Source organism: Phoca vitulina, unplaced genomic scaffold, assembly GCF_004348235.1.
Source record: "Phoca vitulina isolate PV1807 unplaced genomic scaffold, GSC_HSeal_1.0 scaffold4, whole genome shotgun sequence".
Lineage (NCBI taxonomy): Eukaryota > Metazoa > Chordata > Mammalia > Carnivora > Phocidae > Phoca > Phoca vitulina.
In genome coordinates this window covers 66,605,264-66,630,597 of record NW_022589707.1, presented here as the reverse complement: position 1 = coordinate 66,630,597, position 25,334 = coordinate 66,605,264, and the positions used below count along the sequence as shown (strand labels likewise).

General features: G+C 37.3%; 1 protein-coding gene and 1 pseudogene across 1 annotated transcript in view; one reads left to right on the top strand and one right to left on the bottom strand.

Moving 5' to 3' along the window:
* The window catches only part of ZNF804B (zinc finger protein 804B), a 509,973-nt gene that overhangs the window by 327,201 nt on the left and 157,438 nt on the right, over positions 1–25,334 (top strand). The window lies entirely within an intron of this gene.
* The window catches only part of LOC116630513, a 53,139-nt pseudogene continuing 46,553 nt past the window's right edge, over positions 18,749–25,334 (bottom strand).

Here is a 25,334-nt window from a genome sequence, read left to right as displayed (position 1 = left end):
AAATGTAATAAAAGAGCATGAAAAGTAAAAGTGCAAAGGAAAACAGTAATTCATGGACATGAATTAATAGAATCATGAATGTAGACAACTCATAAAAAAAAATGCTTACCTTGGGAGAGGGGGCAGTATAATCAAAGAGAAATGATAGGGGGCTAGGGAGAGTTCTGACATTATCCTTACAATTGACACCATTAGCATAATTGTCATTATCATCATTATGATCATCATTACTTAGCTGGGATAAATTGGAATATGTTTATATATTGAGGGCAAAGAACAAATAGAAAGGTGGAAGGTGAGAAACAGAGGGGTTTTCCCGGAGTGATGGGAAGGAATGTGATTCCAAGCACAAGTGCAAGAATTAACCTGGACAAAATTCAAAGAACTAACCTGGACAAAATTTCTCCCAAGCCATTAATAAATGAATAGAGAACTGGCTGAAAAATAACAGCAAGCTTGATATTTGGGCCCTGGCTTAAAAAAAATGAATATAAATTCTTAGTATCTAATAAATATCTGACAATATTAGTACAAATATTTCTCCTCTGATCCTGAATAAATATTCAAGAAAATATTCGCCTTATTTCCAATATTTTACTTTAAAACTTAGCATGATTTATTGGAGGCAAAGTGTGGAAATTTGCAACTCCTTCTCCCTGAAATTATGCAAAATCTGCAGGTAAAATTGAGACGTGGGTCAGTGAGGCAACTCACCAAGTTTTTCTCCTTACTGAGAGTAATGACAATGCAGTGACGTCAGATATTGTCACAAATTTGTATTTCCCAGCATGCTTTTTACAAATCTTGAGTAGTCCAGTTCTCAGAAGGACGGGTGGATAAGGCATGGCATCTGAACATGAGTTTGTTCCGTGAATGGCATCTGGAGCCACTGATTTTATCGTGTCTTATTGATGCTCTCTTTGCTCTCCATCAGTCAGGATCCCGTCGTAGAGATTTAATGCAGAAAATGGATATTATGTAGATATGAGAAGACCTGAAAAAGGAGGACAGAGAAACATTTTAGATTTTAATGGGAGGGACAAATTATCACAGCTGAGGAATGCATGGTGGGGTTTGAGGTTACCAGTGCTCAGAACCATGGAGGATTTCCTGGAGCCTATGCACAGAGAAGAGGCAACCCCAAGAAGATGCTGGGACCTCCAAGAGACCTTGAGCACTGATGCTCCATCTAAGGATGTGGGTACATGCTGTAAGCAGCAGAATTGAAAAAAGCATTGACTATTTAGCTTTCTCATGTCTCTAGAGACTGGTGGCAAGAGACTCTTTTTCCTATTTTCCTGTCTTCCTTTTTCCTGTGAGTTCCTCTAATTAAAGGAATTTGGCTAAGAAATTTGGAAAATATGGCTTACGGGGGGCGCTACCTCTCTTAAAATGCACAGCAGAGCACAAAGGAGTAGGAAAGTCAACTATGGGCAAAGAAAATGATGACTGGCAAAATGAACTTCACACTAAGAGCATTCTTTGAAAAGATTCTAGGATAAAAGAGGGTTTTAAATGAAACATCTGACATCTACTCAACAGTATGCTTGAATTCAGGACATTCCAAACAGGAACCCAAAGATCCAATTTCTAATGCCAGACTTTTTATTCGTAACAGAAAGATAAAGAAAACATCTACCACAAGCTTATATTGTTGGGAAGATTTGAAGAGACTGATGTCTTGAGCTGGCCTACTCTGTTGTCCTGGAGGTTTTCCCACCCCAGGGAGATGTGCCATGTTAAGATAATACATAGTGAGATTATGCCTATAATTGTACAGTGAGAGACAAGGCAATGTGGGAAAAAAGAGCAAGACATCTTGACCCCAGATGTATGGTCAAGGAGATGCATTTTAGAAAGATTACACATAGAAGTTGAGCACCTGAAAATTGATTCCTGTACAAATATCATAACCCTCTATCTCTTGGGAAGTCATAGTGAACTTCTATACGTGTGCAAGCTTCGCTTTGTAGATTGCTTTTATTGATAACTTTTAAAAAACATGCATAAGGCAGTGAAAATGTATACTCTAAAGCATGTAAACAAGGGAAAAAAGGATTATCTTTCACGTTTTCACTTTGCTCTGAATTCCTCTATTAATTCGTATTAATGTAAGTGTGGGTAGCTTGGAGCTGAAGTGCTGATTTAAAGATCATAGGTTTGAAATTTGAAGTGATCAAATTTAATTCAGTTTTAATGCGGTCTTCCTCTTGCAAAGTTTCCTGTCACACTCCTCCTTCCGTGGGTGCTGTGGTGAATATGTGTGTTCAATGGCTGTCGTCAGATCTATGGCCTGCTTCCCTTAAGAAGTCCATCCTCCCCTCTGAGAGTGCCCTGGAGGTTGCTTGATGACTAGTCACATCTTCAGGCAGGTCCCAAGCTGCTGAAGTTGGGACAATTGTCTCTTCTGGGCATAGCTTGTGTCTGAGGCCTGCTCCTCTCAACCTCTGGTCTTTTTCCAAGTTTCAGCTCCTCTCTTCTGTGTCTCTACCTAGAGGTTTGTGGTAAATTGATGCATTATTTGACACAGGCCGAGGGAAAGTGCAAGCGCTATCTTAAGCCTTCTCTCTGCCCTAACCCACCAGCTCTGATGGCCCCGTCACAGGAGTGGAGGGCACTGTCTCTCCAAATATACCAATGGCAGGTAGGGCACAATCCTTCTCTGCTTAAATCCCGTACCTCCTCCCCAGGCTTAGGTCCAGAAATGAGAGGTAGTTTGGTCTCAGTCCTAATATCAACCCTTAATAATCTCATTTAATGATAATTTATTAATAAATTAATTTGAAGCTCAAAACAAGCATTGATCCTTTCGTCCTAGCCTTAATGTGTTTTATTCCTGAAATTTTAATGCCATGTGTTGAGTGGATGAACGATCCAGTCAACTAGTGAACATACTATCTCAAAAACATTATCTTTACATTTGCTTTATGGGCAGAATGGACATAAATATTTTTCACATAATTTGGCTTTCCAAATAGCATCATTCTGCCTTACCTAAGGTCAAACATCCATAAAATATATTATGCTATTTGAGAAAATAAATTACATTGCAAATATAAAATTGCTTTAAACTACTGTTACAAATTTGTTAAGTACTCAATGCACATAATGACAAGAAAAAGTTAAATGATCTGGAAGGCATTATATGCTTATAATTTTTTTTTAAAGATTTTATTTATTTATTTGAGACAGAGAGAATGAGAGAGAGAGAGCACATGAGAGGGAAAGAGGGTCAGAGGGAGAAGCAGGCTCCTTGCTGAGCAGGGAGCCCGAAACGGGACTCGATCCAGGGACTCCAGGATCATGACCTGAGCCGAAGGCAGTCGCTTAACCAACTGAGCCACCCAGGCGCCCTATAATTTTTTGATAGAGATGTTTTTAGTAAACTTATTTATTGAAGTGTAACATGAAGACAGACGTGCACAAATCGTAAGGCTATAGAAATCCTTACCATTAATACAGATTCATTGTTCAAATTCTCAGGAAAAACAGTAGTAAAGTATTTCTGTTTAACCTGAACCCCTCTATTCCCATTTGACCCCTGCCCATGTTGTGCAGAACTACAACTGTGTAGTTAAAATGGATTAAAAGAATAAATCTCCATTTTTGAGTGTGGGTACAATTTCCCCACCATTTCGGTTAATAGCTACCAACAGTGATATATTCTCATCATGGCCAAATTTTCTTTCTCTATTTAGAGTTTTTCAACTGTTTCATTATGCTCTTTATCCTAGGAAATAATAGGTAAAGAATTTCTGAAACATGTTTCTTTATTTTTCTAAGCTGCTAGTGTTGTCACTGTCCCAAGCCCAGTAGATTTGACGGTATTAATATATACTTGAATATTTGTGATTTTTCTCTCTTAGCTTTTTCATAGTTCTCTGATTAGCCAGGCATTTGATTACATTAAGAAATTATGCATATTTAAATAATGATAGAACTCTAAGAAAATTGTACTGTGACCTTAAGAAATAATAGTTCTTTGCAGGGTGTTACCTATTGTAACCTTGTCAATTTCTTAATCGACAATCAAGCTTTTAGCTAATTGCAGTCATCCTTATTAGTGAGTATTAATTAAGCAATTATTAAAAAGTCAATGAAAAGAATTTTTTAAATTGAAATTAGAAAGACCAGACTCCTAAATAAAGTATTTGTGCTGTCTGGGATTTAATATGTGTATGATTTATGACAAGCATGGTTATTAAAAACCTTATGTTTCTGCCTTACTTAAAAGACCTGGAAAACAAAGCAGTTTCATTATAACTGAGTGTTTGCATCTTCTGCTCCACATGAAAAGTCCCCAGAAGAATGAGTCTCCATTTCTATATTTGGTCCTTAAAGCCCAAACAGGACATTTTGAGTCTTCATAATCACTGTAATTAAAATAAAATTACCGGGGCACCAGGGTGGCTCAGTCATTAAGCGTCTGCCTTCGGCTCAGGTCATGATCCCAGGGTCCTGGGATTGAGCCCCGCATCCGGCTCCCTGCTCGGCCGGGAAGCCTGCTTCTCCCTCTCCCACTCCCCCTGCTTGTGTTCCCTCTCTCACTGTATCTCTCTGTCAAATAAATAAAATCTTAAAAAAAATAAAAATAAAAATAAATAAAAATAAAATAAAATTACCTATAACATATAACGTTGTATAACTTTGAAGAAAAATGGAATAAATTGTACCTAAAACTAATTTTAAGGGTTCAATGGTTAAGCTTCAGTTCTAGAGGTAATAAAGCCTCCTCACCAGTTACACTGCTTAATAGTGCAGTGACTTCATTTTCAGGGAAGCAACTTATACCCATGGTCTTCATTCCTAGTTTACTTACTAGCATAGTTCTTTATATCTCCTTGTAAAAACAAAATTATGAGGTAATATTTGGAAGATCTCTCTCTCTCTCTCTCTCTCTCTCTCTCTCTCAACAAGAGTAGACTTATAAATGGACTGGATTCTACTAGAGCACAGTAGTAGGCTGATTAATGGCCCCAAAGATATCGGATCCTCATGCCTAGAACTTGTGAACGTTGCCATAATAGACTTTGCAGATATAATTAAGGATATTGAGACAGAGCTGAATCCTAGGTTATCATGATGGGCCCTAAATGTAATCACACGTGTCTTTATAAGAGGGAGGAAGAGTCAAATTGGACTACACAGAGAGAAGATGATGCGAAGATGAGAGTGAGAGAGGTGTAAAGATGCTGGCCCTGAAGATTGGAATAAGGTGTCACAAATTGAGGAATTATGGTAGCCCTCAGAAGCTGGAAGAGGCGAGGGGCAGATTCTCCACTAGAGCCTCCAGAGGGAGAGTGCTCCAGTTGACAAGTTGATTTTGGCCCAGTGATACTGATTTCAGACCTCTAAACTCCCAAAGTGTGACAGAGTATGTTTCTGTTGTTCTAAGCTACCACGTTTGTAGTGGTAGGTTATAGCAGCCATAAGAATCTAATAAAGGCCCCATGCATCATCTACAGAGAAAAATATGTATGACAGCTACTGGGTTATGTTATGCTAGAACGAATCTCTCCTATGTTTCTTTCAACTAAAATATTAACCAGATAGGGAGTTTTCCAAGTTTATCTTTTTTAAAAACTACATTCTGTGTTCTTATAGCCTATTTACTGTAACTGATTAACTCCCTGGTTACCTTTTAAAATAATTAAGATTGTACTGTAAGAAAGAAGAAAGAAGACTTTCTCCAATCATGACTCAAAATACAGCCATTACCCAGTATGATACCCAGTTGGATAAGTTCAAGTAATTTGCTCAATGGGGTGAAGTCTGAAAAGGTTCAAATTGTGATGCTTTTCAGCCATATTGTCGATGCTGTCTTGACTGAATTGTAGGTATATTAAACTTACGGTATTTTTGGCAGTGAGAAAATTTCATATTCAAATTCCCATAATCATAAACCATGTGACTGTTGAAAAACAAGCTTTGAAAGGTTGTAATCATGATGCTTTCTTTCATAGTTTGCACATAAATATAAAATCATACTTTAAATTTAAAAGATATTCCAGTAAAGTTTTTGGAGTTTGAGTTTTGTGACATATTCTCAGGATTGTTCATGAATACTTTTTCTTCTGTTCAACTACCTTTAAAAGTGATGGAAAATGTACCATTTGTCAGCAGACTTTTGATTGTGTTGTAGGCTTGATGTACAATAGGAGAAATTCTTTTGTGCCTGGAAGAACAGTTTTGCATTTGAGAGCAGCAAAGTGCAATCTTAGACCAGAAAGGACTGGATGCACTTTCTTTTACATGTAGAGCAAAAAAAAAAAAATTTTTTTTGAAGTTTGGCATACTTTCTTAAGTACTACCACATGCTAAACTCTTAATCTTACAATTATTTTATGAAGTGTCATATTCCCACTTTATAGCTAAAATAGCTAAGGCTCAGAGCGATTAAATATCTTCTCCTTGGAGTACTAAGTCAGAAGTAGGAGGCAGGTCCAGCTAGGTCTTTCCTAGCTCCATTCAGCGCTACCTTAATAATAGAGTCATTTTGTTATTGTAATAATCTCATAGTTCTTAGGTCATGTAACTTATGTATAAAGGAAATAAAGTTTTGATTATTTTCACATTTTGTAAAATCCATCTCCTCTCAAAAATTACAGGAAAATGTCATTTGGCAAATAATGAAATAGGGCCCAGCATTGATGAAATAAAAGTAAAATGTTACCTCCTCAGTTTTACAGTGCACTGTAACGAGTTTTTCAAAAGAAAGGAAAAAAGCCATTACCTAAAGTGCCTCCGGTTCTCATACTTTTAATGCGATGAAATTAAGTTCCATCTTAAAATGCACGAACAAGCTATTTATTATCTTTTGCTTATGTTCGCTGTTAACTAAAATGTAAGCAGGCTTGAACTTGTTTGGGCAGAACATGATAAAACCCCAAGTCCTCATTAACATTTTTCTTTGTTACGCTTTTGTGCAAGCTCCCCCCACCCCCCCACCCCCCCGCCCCGCGCAGTTCATCACTAGAGTTTTGTTGCAGGAAGGAGTCCGCCGAGATTAGATGAGATCTGTGGTAATGGTGACGACGATGATGATGACAATGACAAATCTGACACAAAAGGAAGTCCAAATGTGGAGAATTCTATGGTTCATTCCCAGTCATGTTTAGGTCGAAGTCAGACTTCTTTCAACATACACACCCTTTTTTTTTTTTTTAAAGATTTTATTTATGTATTTGACAGACACAGCAAGAGAGGGAACACAAGCAGGGGGAGTGGGAGAGGGAGAAGCAGGCTTCCCTCTGAGCAGGGAGCCCGATGCGGGGCTGGATCCCAGGACTCTGGGATTATGACCTGAGCCGAAGGCAGTCACTTAATGACTGAGCCACCCAGGCGCCCCAACATACACACTCTTCTTAAATTTTATAAGCTACTGCCTCAATGAAGACATCATCTTTAGACTCACTTCAATCAAAGAGTAAAGGAATATAACATTTGAGTACTTCCCTGTTTCAGGCAGTGGACTAGGCTCTTGGCACACATGATCTCATGTGGCCATTGCAGTCTCTAGTGTCACTCACAGTGGTACACCATCCTGGCTGCACAGCAGGATTATCTAGAGACATGGAAAATTCATGATGCCGGGGCGCCTGGGTGGCTCAGTCGTTAAGCGTCTGCCTTCGGTTCAGGTCATGATCCCAGGGTCCTGGATCGAGCCCTCATCGGGCTCCCTGCTCGGCTGGGAAGCCTGCTTCTCCCTCTCCCACTCCCCCTGCTTATGTTCCCTCTCTTGCTGTGTCTCTCCCTGTCAAATAAATAAATAAAAAATCTTTAAAAAAAAAAAAGAAAAAGAAAAAGAAAATTTGTGATGCTTGGCCTAGACCCCACCCCCAGAAAAATCACATCAGGATCTTTCAAGAGGTCTGAAACAGGTATTGATATATTTTTTTTTTCTAAGTCTCCCAAGTGGATTAAAATACCAAGCTAGGGTAGGGAAGGATCCTCAGCTTCAAGGTAAACATGTTATTTTATTTCTGTTTGGTCAGTTTATAAAATTCAGGAGGCCTTTTTTTTTTTTTTTTTTTTCACTGAACCACCTTTTTAGCAAAAAATACTTCTATGAAGTATGAGGTATTGAAATATCAACTCAGTTTGCTTTTCCTCATTCTTCCTCATAATCAAAATAAATCAATAATCATAAAATTACTTACCCAAAGGACTCTCACCTCTAACTCTCATCACTTTAGTTTGTCTTCTCTGTACTAAATTTACTATTCCCTTCTGTAAGTCAAAAGCATGTATCTGATCTAGGAAATTCCAGAGAAGAGAGTTAGAAGTTAGAATAACGAACATGAAACGTACATAGCACCTGGCTGTGCCCAGTTACTTCCTCAGGACCCACTTTATTTAATAATCCCAACATGGGAAACTACTAAGGCATAAAAACCAATTAAAATTACATAATTTGAAAAAAAATAGTTTCTGATCTTCTCTATTTTTTGTTCGCTTACTTAACATGTTCAATATTGCCAGCAAAGTTTATTCCCACATGAACTGGGTTCCTTTGGCCTGCTAGCATCTTTTCCCATCTAATGGACTGAAAAAAGAGAGGGGACAGGTATACAGATACCAGTAAAATTCAGCTAATGGCCCTCATGAGGCACAGGAGAGATATCATAGAGAATTATTTTTTTAAAATAATACTGTTTCAGGTGCACCTTTTTCTATCCTTTTAAAAACAAAAATTAAAAAAAACCAACCCCCCCACTCTTCCCCCAAATTAAAAAACAAAAACAAAAAACAAACTTCTAAACTACCTTTAATCTTGCCTAAGTTCAATGAGTTGAATTTTAGTTTAGGGGTTTTTTTTTTTTTTTTTACTTCCATTTTGTTGATGTGTCCAAAGATAACATTTTTTTATAACACTTCCAATATTTTGCAAAGGAAAATAATAATGGTATTAAAGATTATAATTTTAAAATAGTTTTCTCAATAGAGGAAGATGTTTGAGTATATTAATGATCAATGTGTTGAGCCAGATGTTTTGGGAATCCACATTGCTTTTTCTAGTAAGAATAGAGCCACCACTTATGTGGCACCTACTGTCTAAGATATTGTGCATATATATTTTTCTTATTATGTTATGTTAATCACCATACATTACATCATTAGTTTTTGATGTAGTGTTCCATGATTCATTGTTTGTGCACAACACCCAGTGCTCCATTCAGTAGTGGGGAGTGGGAGGGATGGGGTGGCTGGGTGATAGACATTGGGGAGGGTATGTGCTTTGGTGAGCACTGTGAATTGCATAAGACTGTTGAATCACAGACCTGTACCTCTGAAACAAATAATACATTATATGTTAAAAAAAAAAAAAAAAGAAGATAGTAGGAAGGGAAAAATGAAGGGGGGGAGTTGGAGGGGGAGATGAACCATGAGAGACAATGGACTCTGAGAAACAAACTGAGGGTTCTAGAGGGGAGAGGGGTGGGGGGATGCGTTAGCCTGGTGATGGGTATTAAAGAGGGCACATACTGAATGGAGCACTGGGTGTTATACACAAACAGTGAATCATGGAACACTACATCAAAAACTAATGATGTAATGTATGGTGACTAACATAAGAGCCAAGATGTCCATCGACAGATGAATGGATAAAGAAGATGTGGTATATATATACAATGGAATATTATGCAGCCATCAAAAGGAATGAAATCTTGCCATTTGCAACGACATGGATGGAACTGGAGGGTATTATGCTGAGCGAAATAAGTCAATCAGAGAAAGACATGTATCATATGATCTCACTGATATGAGGAATTCTTAATCTCAGGATATTGTGCGTATATTATGTGAGTTATACATCACGAAACGTGCCTCTTATTTCCCCATGTTAAAAGGGCAGCAGCTGAGATCCAGAAAGGCTAAGGAACTTGCCTAAGAGGTGGCAAAGCCTGGCGTGAATTCACAGTCTGCACTCTATGTCTTACCACTCTGCCATCTGCTCCTCACGACTATGGCAAACCAGTTGAGAGCTGACTAGTTTGTGGTTAGAGCAAAAATTTGCTTTTTCGGTTAGAAGTCATGAAAGTCTCTAGTTTCCTGTAGGGCTTAGATCCATATATAAGGATAACATGAGTTCTTCCTATAATTTTACCTGGTCAGGCTTCTCTTCTGTCAAGACTCTGTGTAAGTTATGAAGATGACTCCAGTATGGATGGTGTACCTAGCAGACTCAACAGCTCATTTTAAACATTTTCCTCTCTATTACAGAATTATTTTTAGTAATAATCATGCAATGAAACAAATGATGAAAATGGCCAGAAAAGTAATGCAGTTAAAAATTGTTATTGAAATTTTACATAAATATATATGATGAAGAAATAAATGTTTTAGTACAAAAAGTAGTATATTTTATTTTTAAATTACATTAATGTGTTTTTATTAAAAAAAAGAACTACATATTGGTCTATCATCATAGTGGATTATAACATTACAAGTTCTATTCCTAGTCTTCCACAAACTTCCACAGTTTTAATACATAGACCCCGAAGAGTTATACAAATGTCAAATTAAAGTAAATCAACTTCTCATTCTTCATTTTTGTAGTCATTATGCTATTGATGTCTTTTTATAAATTACTGTTTGAATTCAGATCTAGATAGTGCCACAGAGACATGACCACATAGGAACAGACTTTAATGATCCCAAACTGCTATGAACTTATTTGCAAAACAAATAGTACTTGCCTGGGTCTCTATGTGTTAGGGTAGAACTAGGAATTAATCTGAATTAACTTCCATGCACCATCGTGTATATTAAAAGATAAGTAATAAAATGCTAACTAAAATGATATATATGTGTATATATATATACACACACATGCATATGTATAAATTATTATATATTAAATTGTGTGAACATAATAGAGGTGTATTTATTTTTTTATGTAATTGAAACATAGCAGTAACCATAATAGTTTTTAGAACTGTGATGTCCACTGGTCACACGTAGCTATTTATATTAAATTTAAATTTATTAAAATTAAAGAAACTAAAATTTAAGTTCCTCAGTCACATTAACAGCATTTACATGCTGAATAGCCATGGGTAGCTAATGACTACAGTGTTGGATAACATGGATATAGAACATTGACATCATTTCATAACATTTTGTTGGGCAGCATTGATTTGAAACTTTGGATCAGTCAAAATTTTATTGAGGAGAACTACCTTATTACTAACATTGCTTAAAATTGACAATGCAAGGGGCTAATAAAAATCAGACTAACTTTTAGTAGGTATTGTTACTATATAAAAATTCTCTATAGACAATGAACCCCTTATTGCCTTCATGGAGACAATCATTCCCACTGGGCTGCCCTGGGTTTGTCACTGCTCCAGGAATCCATTAATGCTTATCTATGGCTCTCATCTAATCTCTTCCAGATAGGTGGTGGGATATAAAGGTTTTTTACCCCCTTCATTAGGTTTTATCATGATTAGTGTAGTTTGGATGGCAGGTTTTCCTACCCCCTCAGGGAACTTGCTCCATCAGCCATTATCCATTTCTCTCTACTTACTGGCAGTTCATCATAAACCTAAGCAAGCTGTGTCTTAACCCTTATGAAAATTCCCATTCTTGTACCTTGGCTTTGTCTTACATCTCTAGTCAACTTTGAACCATTACATTTCTCGTCACATTCTAATTTCCTGGAATAGTATTCCATGGTCCTGTTTGTCTCTCAGTCATTCTTCATTCCATTGCAATCTGTCTTCCACAAAATCTGCTCTGGTTCTAGCCACCCCAACATCTACAGAAAGTCATCCCTACCCACCTCTGTGCTCCTATAGCATCCGTTGTATACTGTGTTCACACTACTTTTCACGGTAGTGTGAAAGCTAGATTTGCTTGTCACTTGTGCCCAAGAGAATCTAAACGCCTAGAAGATATTAGAAATATCGTATTCAATTCTGAGCCCCCTGGACTCAGTTCAGTGCTTGTGAGTAGTCACTAAGTAAACATTTGTGGAAGAAAGGAGGGAAAGAAGGGAAGAAGGGAGAGAGTTTTACTATTACTTTGAATAACTTAGTTGTGAGTTAGGGGTAGGGGCAAGAGGACCAGCAATTAAAATGAAGTGTATGCATGTCAGTTACATGTTCAAGACTGTAGAGCACTTAAGAAGATGTATTACTATAGCAAGTAAATTATTCTGCATACCAAGATCCTCCCTAATGCTTAGATAATTGCAGATGATTGGTGATCTCTTAGAAATTGATACCTGGAACTCTTCATGGCTCTATTCGGTTCAGTGTAAAAAGTAGATTAAAGGGCTTGCTTTATGTTAAGCACTGTGCTTGAAACTGAGGATACTAAGATGACTAAGACATTTTATCTGCCCTTAAAAGATAAATTTATTTGTTAGGAACAAGGCACAAAAAAATGAAAGATAACTGTGCTGATAATGAGAGTTAATGTTCATTTAGCACCCACAATTTGCCATCACTAAGTGTAGCAGACCTTGGGTTGGGGAGAGCTAAGGTAGAAGTTACCATCGGGGTACATTTGCTCCTCTTATCACTAATCAAGCCAGGCTCTTTAACAGGTTATGCTGGGTGAAAAGCATCAGGAAGCACGTTGGTTCTGGGAGTTCAATAGCACATAGGGAATTCTGGGCTTAAATAGCACATCATAAGTACCACTGTTTTTCTCTTAAAACAGTCAAAGCCAGGTATCCAAGCATCCCCAGAAATAAGGCAACACCTTCCCAGTCTAGCTGTAAATTAACTCTGTCCTGCACCGAAAGGCAGGCCATGGTGATAAGGACACAGGGAAGAAGCTTTGGTTGGGGGAAATTGAGGAAAAGGATACTGATGAAACACAGATGAAAGCACATAGCAAAATAACAGGAGTGAGAGATGTTTTCCTAGAGCTCTGCCTTGGCAACAGGTGGACTTAAATGCCAGTAATACAGTAACATGAGTTACTATGAAGCACTTACTATAAACCAGTAATTGTGTTAAGCGCTTCACATATATAATCTTTAACTGTATAACAACCCTATGAAATGACAGTGATCCCTCATCTATAGCTGAGAAGACTGAGCCTTAGTGAGAATAAACCATTTGTTAAAGTTTAGATGCAGAGAAAATAGTGAAGCTCCATCAGCCTGTCTCAAAAATCAGTGATTATAATTTTACAGCATGGTCTGTAGGTGAAGGTCAGTAGAGATTTGTGTTTTTACCTAGGACCAAATGCACAAAGGGATCTGGTTGGTAATTCTAAAGTACAGTTTTCTGGTTTTTGATAACTTCAAGGTCCTTGAAGAAACTGTGAGGAGCAGTCTCAACCCAGAAAGCCTTGCTTTCATCTAAACACCCTTCCTCCCTTTGTCCACATTTGTAGGGAATTCCAGGCCTGGTTGGGTGGTGTTATATATTTTTTTTTTTTATTATTCCCATGATCAGTATTTGGCATCATGATTGACCTTCACTCTTCTCAAGAAGAAAACTCTAGAGACAAGATTGCCTCGTTCTTTCCGGTTGCACTTAATTTTGTCCTGTCAATATGACAGATGTCAGGGAAACTACTTGGCTTTCTCCTTAATCTCTTAAGCTTAGGGGCTGTCTAACAGCAGGCCTGATTCCAGTGATGAGCTGGCTGTCACATCTGTGAATAGCACCAAGGAGAAGAGCTAAACAGATGTTTAAAACTTAGTGGTATACTAATAAGATCATTGTAAACAGAAGTAATCCATTTCCTGAAGTGGCTATATGAACATACTCTACTGCATCATACAGATGTAGATATTGATGTGAATATATATGTATGATATATGTATATACACTCAAGCTAATGAACCACAATTTTAGAAATAGAAATTATCAAAATAAGTTGTACTTGCATTGACTTCTAAACTTCTTGTTTTTGTCATTCCCCTTAATCCTTTAGTTCAAAGAAACCAATTTCTACTAAAGTAAATCTCTGTTTTTTCTCAGTCATATTAAAAAAAAGATCCTAATAGTCTTAGTTAACCAATATTGGTTACTACCAAACATTCATAAGTGTTTCATTAAGGAGGGAAGAAACCTGGCCACAGGTTGTAGTTTAATTTTTTTAAATTACGAAATAAGATTTAAAAATTGAGCACACAATTTTTTGAATGCTTAGAGACTAAGTTTTTGTTATTTCTAGAGTAATGAGTGATGAGTAATGATACCTATTTTTCCTACAGTGCATGCCTCTAGGTCTTAATATATTTGCTATAGAACAGAGTCAATAAATGACAACAATCAGTATTTGTGCATGTCTCCTTTGCCCCCAAGTGCCTGCAACTGGTAATTTTAAAGCACTATGCTGAAATTCCAATAATCTAAGATAATTTAAAATGAGTATCATACAATGCTTATGAGAGAAGAAAATGTATTTTATAGCACATATTTTTCTTCAATTATTATTTCAAAATTGGTTTGTTTCTTGGCTAAAAAGACTCAAGTAACATATTGGTATTCTGGTTTCATGAAATTTTAATAGGTATTATTTAAGAAAATAGATTTTATGAGAAAGAATTGAAAACTTTGGGACAGTGCATATTGCATAAACTTCTTTATATGGTAGTCTATAGTATGCCAATTTCCCTTATGAGTGTCTGAAAGGGTAGTGTCATCTATTGGATTCTCTAAAAATATTCAACTCTACATCTCTTTTCAAGAGGAACTTCTTGATGATTCCATGGTCATAAAATATCCTTTGGGGAATATTGGATTAGACAGTCTTGAAGCTTCTGGAAAGTGAAGGTAATGCCAGTTTTGGATTAAAACCAATCTCTAGTCAATACACAAAGCAATCCCAACACAGATTGCTGAACTTCTATTTTAGTAATAATCTCCGCTTGTCTTGTAAATAATTTTTGGAACTTATTCATGTCTAAAAACAAGAACATCAGTCAAGAGTATATCATTGGTTATTATTAAAAGAAGCATCAAAATTTTATATCTCATTGTTGGAATTTAAAGGTTTTTTTACTTCTTAAAAAAATAAGCTTGATTTCCTTTCGGTGACCCTGTGGTTTTTGGAACACACAAAGGCCCAGCTGTTCATTTACTTCTAAGTTTCGAAGATCATGGATTCTTTACTTACCAAGATTACTAGATCTTCTGTCTCTTCTGTAAATGTTACACTATGTGATCCCACATGAAAACCTTTAGGTCATTAAGGCACCATTAGTATACTGAGATAGTGACATGATAAATAGATCTTACATAAATAGCTTTACTTTTGTCACTCACATTTCTCTGAAGAAAATGCTACCTGCTCTACCTACCTCAAGGATGTCAGAAAATAAAAATGAAAGTAATGCATTGTGTATGAAAATGTTTTGTAAATTGCAAAACAGCCTACAAAGACAAGGAGCTTCAATAATGATAATGATCATAGGTCTCAATTGTACCTGATGGATTCTGAAAAATAGAGCGGCTTATAAGTTAACCAAAGACAAAACATTCTCTGGCTCAAATACAAATTGTGTCAAGGCAAATGTTTACTTCAACACATTATTCATTTTGGGAAAACACTAGAAGAGATAAATAAATATTGATACTGATTTTCAGGAGCTTTCTAAAAATTCAGAAATGAGCTCTTCAAGAAACTATGAGAGTAAAACAATTGAGTGGTTTTTTTCTTTTTTTTGGTCTTGGGTTTATTTTTTGGACTCTTTTTCTTCTTACATTGGAAGAGCACAATTCCCAAAACAGTTGTTTTTTTTTTTTTTTTTCCAGTTATTGTATTGTTCAAGGTAGAGTTATTTTGAGTGAAAATCTCTGAGGCATTGAAGAAAAAATATTGAAAGTGCCTCAATGATCAGAATGTTTCCTTCTTGGGAAAGTTCTATAGTACTTTTAAAAGTACAGGTCAGAATGTGTCTTTGCACTCAATTTTGATTTTTATTCAATGCCCAGATATTTCTACAACAGCTAGCTATCTAAGGAAGTAGTTAAGAGAAGGAATGTAAACCCAACTAAGATATAGTTCTTTTTGGTGCCAGAGAAAAGCCATAAAGTTATGCTACTGAATAATATACTTTGAGGTTCATATAAATCACATATTTTTGTGATCAAATCACATATGTTTTAAATATAATTAACATATTTTAAGGAAAAAATATAATTGTATTTTCTGTTGGTAAATTCAGGCTATTAGAAGTTAAAGATAAAAGAAGAGTCATCTAAAATCCATTTTTACTTTATCTAAAAATACTTGTAGTTACTCCTGTGATATAAAAGCCTCAGGATCTTTTTCTACCACATGCAATCATTTTTTTCTTTAGAAAAATGAGTCATACTATGCATGATCTTTCATAACTTTTTGGCACTTAAATATTTTCATGGGTGTTTTTGTGGACATCATAATTACACATCATAGTATTTAGTATTTTCATTGTATTGCATTGTAATGAATATTATAATTTTTTTAATTTTTAAATTTTTTATTATTGTGTTCAATTAGCCAACATATAGTACATCATTAATTTTTGATGATTCATTAGTTGCGTATAAGCCCCAGTGTGAATATTATAATTTTTAACCAGTTCCAATTGTTGGGCATTTAAGATCTTTAATTTTTTTTCCTAGGATAAAAAGTACTTTGATGTACATTGCTAAACTAATATTTTTGTACATTAGATTATTTTTTCAGGTTCAAGCCCTTAGATGTGTAAATGTTAAGCTTCTCAAAATTTAGCACTTAAAAAATTTTAAATATATTTCTAGATCTCCTTTAAGAAAATGTAGCAATTTTCTCTCCAACATAAGTGTACAGAAATGCCCTTTTGCCCATCTTCTTGTCATTATGAAAGCGTTAACAGAAATTTTTTCTCCTTTCCCAGTCTGTTAGATAAAAAGTGATGTTTCCTTATTTCAGTCTGAATTTATTTTATTAATAATGAGGTCAAACATCTTTTCATATGTTTATTGACCATTCCTTCTCTCATGTGGAATACGTTAATGCCCCCTCTCTTCGTGTACTTTGTTTATATTTTTCTAATGGACATTAGCATTTTGTAATTAAAGATATTTTCTCATTATCTGTATTTTCTACTCTAAATAACTAAATTGTTGTCTTTGCATTCATGCATCATTAAACAGTACCCATTTCATTCTGAAACTAACAAGAAAGTCTATGGGCATGGGATCTGAGCCTTCCAAAGAGAGCCTGATGCGCTCAAATGAGAACTTCATAACCATGTCTTATCTGTGGTTCTTAAGTTGTTGGTGCCAAGCGAGAGCAGCTGTGCCCACGTTTGTCTGAATGTTTCTGAGTGTAGTCTGAGCCCTCCTTGCGGCAAACTTCATCGTAGTGCCCATTTACAGCTGATTCTTGGTCACTCTGCACCCCTGCTACTTCCAGGGGTGGACCTAGGAACCTGCATTTAATCTCTAGCTGTTTCTTATATGTGCTGAAGTTGGAGAACCCCTGGTTTCATTAATATTTGAATATTAATCCCCACATGTATTCAAGACAGTAGTCTCAAAAATGACCTTTTGAAGGCTATTTTTTTTATCTTTAGTACTCCTTCCTTTATACATGAAGCATTATAGAAAAAGACTCTCCTACATATTCAAAACTTTAAGAAGTTCAAGTAACTCAGCAAAGTATTATTTCTTTGTTAGATGAGAACTACCCAGCATCGTATTTTCTTTGGTCCTTATGGCTTCCATTATGTCTGAAGTTAAAATTAATACTCAATTTTAGAAAATTCCATTGGTTACATTGCTGGTATAATTATCTACTTTACTCAGATACAAGATGCCTATGTTCTATTGAGTGAAAAGAAAGTGTCCAGTGTCCAGTCCATCGTACCTGCTTTTCAAATTGCCAATGTTCACTGTAAGCCCTTGGTCATAATTGCTGAAGATGTTGATGGAGAAGCTCTGAGCATACTCATTTCGAATAGGCTAAAAGTTTTATCCTTATTTTAATGTTATTGCATATTATTGCATATTTATCATTTATTAAAAACTACCACAAATCGGGCGCCTGGGTGGCTCAGTTGGTTAAGCGACTGCCTTCGGCTCAGGTCATGGTCCCGGAGTCCTGGGATCGAGTCCCACATCGGGCTCCCGGCTCAGCGGGGAGCCTGCTTCTCCCTCTGACCCTCTCCCCTCTCATGCTGTTTCTCTCTCTCTCTCTCTCTCAAATAAAAAAAAAAAAAAATCTTTAAAAAAAAACTACCACAAATCATCTGGGAAACAGGGAAGGAATGAAAATAAAAGTGCTATATTCAAGAAAACGAATGTAACAGTATCTCCTCAGAAAGAGATCAGAAACATATCTTTTCTTTCCAGTTGGGCTTGAGGTCTCCAAGGCAGAGAATAATAGAGTAGGTGCCAGACTCTTATGTAAGTGATGGCTAATACTTTTTGAGTACTTAGTATATGCTAGGAACTGTGCTAAGACAGTTATATTTATTAACCCCCCCAAATTATTTGGTGAGGTTAAACACTAGTACTTATTAGTATCCCCTTTCACAGATTAGGATGGCAGGCATGGAGAGTTTAACTTCCTCGTGGTTACTTAGCAGGTTGGTGGCAGAGTAGTGATTTTCTTTTTGTTTTTTTTTTTAGATTTATTTATTTTTTTGGGGGGGCGTGTACATGAGCAAGGGGGAGGGGCAGATGGAGAGGGAGAAAGAGAATCTCAAGCAGGTTCCGCACGGAGAGTGGAGCCTGACATGAGGTTTGATCCCATGACCCCAAAATCATGACCTGAACTGAAACCAAGAGTTGGACGCTCAACAGATTGAGCCACCCTGGCGCCCCATGGTTGTACTGATTTTCTTAAACATCAGCCAGCCTTTTTAGTCATTTCCTTCCCCTGGCTTCTCTGAACTTATTGTTGAGAAGCTCTGTCTCAACTTTCGTCTCACAGTTCATTAATCATGGTAAAACACTATTCTAGAAATCAGAACCTGCTACCTCCTATACTACCTCCCATTCTACCCATCATGTCCGTGCCAGGGTCCTTCTCTTCTCTAGAAATTCCAGTGACCACCACTTCTTCTGTAGTTAACAGAGAGGCCACTCCAGCAGCATCCACTAAAGCAGTTCCTACCACCTTACTTGGATCGCTAATTCCTTTTTCCACCATATCCACAAAATCTCCAAGCATAGTGCCATAACCAAATTCTGAGGACCGTGGCATAGTTTTTTTCAACTATCAGTGATCCTTCAACACCTGCATTCTTGGCAATGGTCACTGCAGGAATTTTGAGTGTTCTTTTAATAATTTCTATACCAATTATTGTAATCTTCATTAGCTGGAGTCATTGAATCCAAGGCTGGAATGCATCGAAGCAGGGCTCAACCCCCTCCCAGAGCAATGCCTTTTTCAACAGCAGCTCATGTAGCTCTGAGGGCATCTCCAACTCTGCGTTTCTTTTCATTCACTTCCAGTCACCTGCCCCACTAACCTTCAGCACAGCTACTTCATCTGAGAGTTTTGCCAGATGTTCATTCAACGTTTCCTTTTCATATTTACTAATTGTGATACCTAACTGCTCAGTGATTTCTTGAATACGGTTTTCAATTTGACCCTTGTCACCTTTTCCTTTTAAGAGCGTGGCATCGTCTTTGGTCACAATGACCTCTCCAACTTTTCCTTAAGTCTTGAGGCTGAACATCTTCAAGATTTAGAGTCAGTCCTCCTTCTCCAAACACTGCACCACCAGTAGCAATAGTCATGTCTTTAATCTGGTTCTATTGTCACCAGAACCTGGAGCTTTGACTGCTACAACTTGAAGACCAACTTTTAGCCTATTCAAAATGAGTATGCTCAGAGCGTACAACATCTTCGGCAATTATGACCAAGGGCTTACAGTAAGCATTGGCAATTTGAAGAGCAGGTACAATGGACTGGACACTGGAAATTTTCTTTTCACTCAGTAGAACATAGGCATCTTAGAATTCACATTTCTGATCTTTTGATATATTAATGAAGTACGGAGAAATATAACCTCGATCACACTTCATGCCTTTAATAAACCATACTAGGTACCTTATATCTTGAAATGTTATGAAATCAGTTCTAGTGGCATTGGTATCTGATTGTCATCAAGAAAAGTGAAAAAGCAAAAGATTAACTGGAATGGTGTACCTGCCCATAGAGTAAAGAGAGTGGGATTGCATTTCCTTGGAAAGGCAGCTGAGGGGCCCTTTATCCTGGGGGCAGCCTGAGGGACTCATGTTAGAAAGCTGTGGCCCACCTGCCATTCTGAAGGGACATGCCCAGGAGGATGACCCAAACACAGGTGCTTCAGGAGAGGAGCCGGCAGTCCAGATGGAACAAAGCAGCTGGGGAATTGTAACACAGAAAATGACTTAGAGAAAGTATTTTTGAGAAAATCACAAATACATCCGAGAATGAAATAGACTCAACAACCACCATGGAGAATGCTCGGATGCAGCTTACAACTGTCCCAGCTATGTCAGGCTTTTCTGTTCTTCATGAATCTTCTCTTTACCAGGTCTGATCTTAAGAGTCAGAAATAGCACGGTGAGGGAGGAAGGAGGTGAAATGAGTTGCAGAGAAGAAGCATCTTCACCTACAGGTTTACAGACTGGGACTGGCCCAAGCTGGGGAGAGGGAAAAAAAAACAAACAAACCTTTAAACATTGAACATTTTTAATAACAAAGAAGTGGATTCCTTCTTTCTCTCTTTTTTTTAAAACTAAAACCAAAAGGAATATTTATTTATTTCCCCAGAGTGACAGGAAAACTCAGAAACCTGAGGTGATTTTCATCCCAGGTGGGGGGTGGGGGTGGAGATCTTCACCTACAGAGTGGGTGGAATGGGACAGAGAGAAGACAGGACCCTTTCTGAGCTTCCTTGACCTAGTTCAACAACTACAACAACTGAGTAAACCTGATGTTGTCACAGTTAAAATGCATATATTTTTGAAGGCCCTTTAAAGAAAACTGATATTAAAAATTGTGATTCCAGTGATGTCCCAGGGAAAGTAGTCACCTATTTCACTAATCCATGGAACAGGCTTAAAATTTCTCCAAAAGTATCTAAGGTAAAATTATGTAATATCTGTGAAAAATGTATGGCTCACTGCTTGGCACAGAAGCATTCATAAATGTTTGTCTTTTCCCTTAGGAAATAGGGTGTTTTATTAGTAGAGAAAAAAATGAAGGAAATTTTGTTATGCCAGTTTCCTGTATTTTCAGAACTGAGGGACTAAGTTTTATGACATCCTTTTATGAGCCCAAGTATAAAACTCAGATATAGCCTATAGTTTTGAAGAACTGTTACATCAACTACTTTTAATCTGACTCATTTATATTTTCTATATAGAAGCATCAGAACACATTTTATGAAGTTCCCCTTCTTTGGGCCATTACAAACTCGGTCCAGAAGCCAGAAGTGGTGTGGCTTTGGAACCATGTCTGCCCTCCTTAGAAAGGATAAAGGCAAGTTCACCTATCTGTGAAGATCTTTGATTTGAGAGAACATAGAATTGAAATTGACTTTATGCACCGCTTTTTATAGAGAATTAGATTAAAAAGCCCAATATCTAAGTCTGCTTTGTTCTAATTTAAAAGATAATCAAAATATCTTCAACACTGTGGGAGGTCTCTCAGTAAACATGGATTTATATTTAGCACAATTTATTTGAAAATCAGAAAGACTGCCAAAATGGTCCAAACATTAAATTATTTCAATTTTAGAGGGCAGATATTACTGAGAAGTAATAAAATATTGCCAGCCTGCATAGACAGCTCATCATCACTAATAAGATGAAAAGACCAATTATGCCTCACAGGGACAAATGTTGATGAAAGGGTGGACTTCATAACTGCCTGGCCATGTTAGAGGCTGTAATCACAGAGGAGAGGGAAGGAAGCACCCAGCACAACACCAAAAGCTGCAAGGAGGCGTCATCTGATGAAGGGGGAAAGATGGGAAATTTTAAAGAAAATGTCAGAGGAAATTGCCTGGTGGTAAGAGCTCTACTTATGTATGACTCTTAAGGAAATTGTCTTCTTAGAAAATTATAAGTTCTCAAAATGTCTTAAATAAAAAATGGACCTATCTAAGCATTCTGTAGATCAAGCTTGGTATTCTCAGACTTCAGAAAAGTTGTTTTTACCTGTCACAGCTCCTCATTCTTCTGAGGAAGATTCAGGAACTGTGTGAGCTTGGATTTGTATAGGGGCTCCAGAGAGATACTCAACTTGCTTTCCATTCAAGCCTGATAATGTGAAGGTGAAGCTAAGACCGCATCAAATACTTATTGAGGAATTCTGTATGTGAATAATCACATGCAATTTCAAATGAGATAGCATATATAAAATGCAAAATACAGCCCTATATAGGCAAGGTGATATTATGCCTAAAATTATGATATGTCATAATCACTATTCATTGAGAATGTATTGAAATGGACTCAGTACTGTACTGTGCATAGGAAGGATAAAGGAGTCGTGTCTAGGCTACTAGGGAGGTAATAGAAGGTACTAAGAGAAAAAAATAACATGCGTGAGAAAATTTTTAAAAATAATATGATGCAGTGTGTAATTAAGTACCATATTATGTAACACAGGATTATTAAAGTTCAGAAAAAAATAAATGCAGTGAGAACTGGCAGGGGTTTCTAGAAAAGGGGGGAACTTGAAGTGGGACTTGAAAAATGCATAGGATTTGGGAATCTAGAGGTTGAAAGGGAAGAAATTTAAAGAAAGAGAAATAGCAACCCCCAGGTTCAAGGGTGGGAATGACAAAGAGATTGGATTAGGGAACCAGTGTAGTAGGACCAGATTTACTAGATTGGAATCCCAGCTCCCCGACTTACAGGTGTAACCTAAATATTATGTGATCCTTCTGTGCCACGCTTGCAACATCAGTAAAATGGAAGTAACTATCATTTCTATTTTAAGATATTTTGAGAATTAATGGATTGACATATATAAAGCACTTCCACTAGAACCCAACTCCTAGGAGGTGGTCAACAAATGTTAGCTACTCTTACTATTATTATGTTGTTGTACACTGTTAAAGGACATGATTTTCATGGCTAGAATGAAGCCAGATTATACAACAGCAGCAACTACCACCTGTTACAGATGGAGTGATAGACACCATGCTCCACCCTTTGCCTACATTTTCTCTTATTCCTAACAACCACCCCCTGGAGAGAGGGAGAGCTGAGAATTAGAGAAGCAAGTTTCTCGAGAATTCTGCAGCTATTAAGAACAGCCAAGACTTGGAAGTGCAATCTTTTGGCCATCACCCCCGTGTTTGAAACTCCTGCATTACAGTGCTTGAACTCAAATGATAGAGGATCCTGAGATTGAGGCAGGAGTCAGACACAAGTTTACTAGATGAGTTGAAAGTAGAAAAGAGTTCAGATTCAGGAACATCAGCCTGGTGGTAGCTGGTGGCCGCTGGAATACTCTAGGAAAGGTGAGGTAAATAAACTTTTAAGATGGCAGCCCTGAGACATGAGAAGAGGGGGAAAAAAAAAAAAGATGGAGAAGAATTTATCCTGGGCCCTGAAAGTGAGAGACAGTAATTTTGACTCTTGGTGATGGATCCCAAATGACTAGGAGAATGGTAGCTTCTGGAGGGCTGACTTGGAGAAAGGGTACAAAAAAGGACCTTGGCTACTTGAACATAAGGCCAGGGCTGAGAGAGTCTCTTTGTCTCTGTATGTTTTGCAATGTTAGCTGTGCCCATCTTCCAATCCCTTCATGAGATTGGAAATTAGCTTTCCTGTTACCCTGGGTTGCATTTCACTTGTCCCTTGGGAACTCTAGCTCACATTTTCTAAGCTGCTTGCTGTATAGAAGTCATTTAAGGAAGGACACATTAGTCCTGGAAGACAATAGTTATTCCTAATGCAGTTGAGAGTTCTCTGTTTTGTAGCCTCAGACCCTTTACAAGCAAGGAGTAGAAATAAACATCATGGCTAATGCACTTCAGCAATATAAAAGGTTTCTACAAGGAAAACGCTGCTAACAGTAAACAGTTTATATAAAGCAAAGATAAATCATAATGGAGTGGTAATTTGAGTTTGTATTGTACATCTCCTCAGGGAATTCCTAGTGCTCTAAAGACGCTATCTCATTACTACCTGGAGTACCTCTGAGAAATATGCAAAAAGCATCATTTTCTTCAATTTTTGCAGAAGGACCTAAGTCACAGGGAATTAATGTGGCTTGTCATTATATGGAAGTGGATTACTCATTTTCATGGAAAGGATTGTCTCCGTGAATGGGCTGATTTTCTCGTGAAATTAGTCACTCAACCTGAGGGAAAAAAGACAACTGAAGTCCCCCCAGAAAACAAACAAGCAAAATACACTTTAACATATTTCAGTACCTCTTTTGGCAACCCTCTGGACTAGTTTGAACCTAAATAATGCAACTAGATTCAGAATAGAGTATACTGACTTTATCCATTAGAGTAACATCACATATTTACTTGAAAGTTTTTGATGGGAAAGGTGAAATTTTTAAGGGAAAGTGTAAGAAACGTGCAGCTTCTAGGCAAATGTGTGACATAGTGGGAATGGAGCTGCCCTTGTCCCTCTGTACCATCTCAGGTCAACCTTAATGACAAATGGACATGCTCACCAGAGCATGATCTCTGCACCCAGGAGTGACGCATAAAGAATGATCGATCACTTCCTTAGGATTTCAGAGGAAATTGCAATGGAGCCCACTAACTCTTAGGCATGCTGCTCAACAGAGCACCCACCACTACTGCACAGCTAGAGAGTGTGACCTAACTGCTTCTCTGCCCACCTTTCCCATAATCCTCCCTATCTCCAACTCCCTGCCTTGCCTTAGGTGTATACATTTAGAAATCACTCAAGCCAGAACATAGTTCTGCAAGCTTCTAATGCTTGTCTTCCTTGTTGATCATTTTGGGTAAGGCTGCATAGATCAACTTAGCTCAGTACGTTTGATTTTTACTCCTAGATGTAATGTCCCACATTTTATTGCTCTTAATTATATGTGTTGCTAAACATCCTATTCTCCTCTTAATTCACTTGTGAAGGAAAATATGTTTTTTAACTGCTGAGTATGGCCTTCTTTATGGATGCAGATCTCTGGACAATGATCAAGATTTGTTATTCATTTATTTTTTAATTTTATTTTATTACGTTGATCACCATACATTACATCATTAGTTTTTGATGTAGTGTTCCATGATTCATTGTTTGTGTATAACACCCAGTGCTCGATTCAATATGTGCCCTCCTTAATACCCATCACCAGGCTAACCCATGCCCCCACCCCCCTCCCCTCTAGAACCCTCAGTTTGTTGCTCAGAGTCCATAGTCTCTCATGGTTCGTCTCCCCCTCTGATTCCCCCCCTT